The sequence below is a fragment of the Schistocerca piceifrons genome, chromosome 4 (assembly GCF_021461385.2).
Source record: "Schistocerca piceifrons isolate TAMUIC-IGC-003096 chromosome 4, iqSchPice1.1, whole genome shotgun sequence".
Lineage (NCBI taxonomy): Eukaryota > Metazoa > Arthropoda > Insecta > Orthoptera > Acrididae > Schistocerca > Schistocerca piceifrons.
Genome location: NC_060141.1, coordinates 377,058,218 through 377,061,668, shown reverse-complemented (window position 1 = coordinate 377,061,668; position 3,451 = coordinate 377,058,218). Strand labels below are relative to the sequence as shown.

The following is a 3,451-nucleotide window of genomic DNA, read 5'->3' as shown; positions in this document are numbered from 1 at the left end:
ACAGAGGATAGTGCTTCTGCAGGGACTTATCCCTTGCACGCTCCCCGTGAGATCCACATTCCCAACATGTCCACAACACTACATTCGTAGTGCGCTTAATAGATGTTTGCCCATCATACTCATTACTCGTGGCAGATTAATCTACCAAGTCCCGTACGAGTTCTGGCATAGCGTGTGCGTTCGCACAAGAAGGTCAAAGGCCGGGAACCCATATTTTTAACTATATATGACGGTAGTATCTGTTCCCGAAAGAACAGTTACCATGGATGACTATGCAGCTTTGCTAGAAATGAAATATATACACTCCTGGAAATGGAAAAAAGAACACATTGACACCGGTGTGTCAGACCCACCATACTTGCTCCGGACACTGCGAGAGGGCTGTACAAGCAATGATCACACGCACGGCACAGCGGACACACTAGGAACCGCGGTGTTGGCCGTCGAATGGCGCTAGCTGCGCAGCATTTGTGCACCGCCGCCGTCAGTGTCAGCCAGTTTGCCGTGGCATACGGAGCTCCATCGCAGTCTTTAACACTGGTAGCATGCCGCGACAGCGTGGACGTGAACCGTATGTGCAGTTGACGGACTTTGAGCGAGGGCGTATAGTGGGCATGCGGGAGGCCGGGTGGACGTACCGCCGAATTGCTCAACACGTGGGGCGTGAGGTCTCCACAGTACATCGATGTCGCCAGTGGTCGGCGGAAGGTGCACGTGCCCGTCGACCTGGGACCGGACCGCAGCGACGCACGGATGCACGCCAAGACCGTAGGATCCTACGCAGTGCCGTAGGGGACCGCACCGCCACTTCCCAACAAATTAGGGACACTGTTGCTCCTGGGGTATCGGCGAGGACCATTCGCAACCGTCTCCATGAAGCTGGGCTACGGTCCCGCACACCGTTAGGCCGTCTTCCGCTCACGCCCCAACATCGTGCAGCCCGCCTCCAGTGGTGTCGCGACAGGCGTGAATGGAGGGACGAATGGAGACGTGTCGTCTTCAGCGATGAGAGTCGCTTCTGCCTTGGTGCCAATGATGGTCGTATGCGTGTTTGGCGCCGTGCAGGTGAGCGCCACAATCAGGACTGCATACGACCGAGGCACACAGGGCCAACACCCGGCATCATGGTGTGGGGAGTGATCTCCTACACTGGCCGTACACCACTGGTGATCGTCGAGGGGACACTGAATAGTGCACGGTACATCCAAACCGTCATCGAACCCATCGTTCTACCATTCCTAGACCGGCAAGGGAACTTGCTGTTCCAACAGGACAATGCACGTCCGCATGTATCCAATGCCACCCAACGTGCTCTAGAAGGTGTAAGTCAACTACCCTGGTCAGCAAGAGCTCCGGATCTGTTCCCCATTGAGCATGTTTGGGACTGGATGAAGCGTCGTCTCACGCGGTCTGCACGTCCAGCACGAACGCTGGTCCAACTGGGGCGCCAGGTGGAAATGGCATGGCAAGCCGTTCCACAGGACTACATCCAGCATCTCTACGATCGTCTCCATGGGAGAATAGCAGCCTGCATTGCTGCGAAAGGTGGATATACACTGTACTAGTGCCGACATTGTGCATGCTCTGTTGCCTATGTCTATGTGCCTGTGGTTCTGTCAGTGTGATCATGTGATGTATCTGACCCCAGGAATGTGTCAATAAAGTTTCCCCTTCCTGGGACAATGAATTCACGGTGTTCTTATTTCAATTTCCAGGAGTGTAGTTAAAAATATGGGTTCCCGGCCTTTGGCCTTCTTGTGCGAACGCACACGCTATGCCCGAACTCGTACGGGACTTGGTAGATTAATCTGCCACGAGTAATGAGTATGATGGGCAAACATCTATTAGGCGCACTACGAATGTAGTGTTGTGGACATGTTGGGAATGTGGATCTCACGGGGAGCGTGCAAGGAATAAGTCCCTGCAGACGCATTATCCTCTGTGTGCCCGCGGTGGCTCAGATGGATAGAGCGTCTGCCATGTAAGCAGGAGATCCCGGGTTCGAGTCCCGGTCGGGGCACACATTTTCAACATGTCCCCAATGAAGTGTATCAACGCCTGCTTGCAGCTAGGGTGTCTATTTAATTATCATTTCATTTCTAGCAAAGCTGCATGGTCATCCACGGTAACTGTTCTTTCGGGAACAGATACTACCGTCATATATAACTCTCAGTAAAGATTCCGACGTCCTGCCAACAGAATGGAACATGGTCACTGCTGACAATTCAGCACATCGTTTGCATCTGGCTACAAGCAATTCCCCGTGGTCATTACCACAACAACAAAACAAGAATACAGTTCAAGGTCAATAGGAAAAGAATCACAAAAAACTCTCAAATTTCCACGGGAAACGAAATGAAATGATCCTATGCATTTTGATGGACAAGAGAACCCACTGATTACAATTTCAGAAAAATCTTAAGATTTATACATGAGAAAGAGCTTCACTTATTGAGGAAGTCAATAATGCCTTCCAAGGAGTTATTCGGCTTGGCATTGATTGACAGAGTTGTTGGGCGCCCTGCTGAAGGATATCGTGTCAAATCTACATGCAGAAATATACTCCGCTAGCCACCAAGCGGTGTGTGGCGGAGGGCACAATTCGCGCCAAAGCCATATCCCCCCCTCCCTCTGTTCCACTCGCGGATCGCGCTAGGGGAAAACGACTGTCTGAACGCCTCAGTACGAGCTCCAATTTCCCTTATCTTTGAATGGTGATCGTTGTGCGATTTGAAAGTTGGTGGTAATAATATATGCTCTACATCCTCGGCGAAGATCGGATTTCGGAATTTAGTGAGCAGCCCCTTCCGTTTAGTGCGTCGTCTATCTGCAAGTGTGTCCCACTTCAAACTTTCAATGAGATTTGTAACGCTCCCGCGATGGTTAAATATACCAGTCACGAATCTTACCGCTCTTCTTTGGACCTTCTCAATCTCTTGAATCAGACCCAACTGGTAAGGCTCCCATACAGACGAACAATACTCTAATACTGGACGAACTAACGTATTGTAAACAGTTTTCTTTATTGAAGGACTGCATCGCTTCAAGATTCTACCAATAAACCACACTCTAGACTTCGCCTTTCCTGTTACTTGTGAAATCTGATCATTCAATATGAGATCATTTCGAATAGTCATACCCATATACTTGACGGACGTTACCGCTTCCATAGACTGGGCACTTATTTTGTGCTCACACATTAATGGGGATTTTCGCCTTGTTATACGCAGCAGGTTACACTTACTAATATTGAGAGATAACTGCCAGTCATTACACCACGCATTTATTTTCTGCAAATCCTCATTGATTCGTTCACAACTTTCGTATGATACTACTTTCCTGTAGACCACAGTATCATCGGCAAACAGTCTAATGCCGCTGTCAATACCATCAACCAGATCGTTTATGTAAATCGTAAAAAGTAGTGGACTTATTACGCTGCCCTGGGGCA

The 3,451-nt window shown here is 49.7% G+C and overlaps 1 non-coding gene across 1 annotated transcript; it reads left to right on the top strand.

Annotated features, from left to right (window-relative positions):
* The first annotated feature begins 1,945 nt into the window (after positions 1–1,945).
* On the top strand, positions 1,946–2,020 carry Trnat-ugu. The gene has a single exon. It is a non-coding gene; the product is annotated as a tRNA-Thr (tRNA).
* The last annotated feature ends 1,431 nt before the right edge of the window (positions 2,021–3,451 follow it).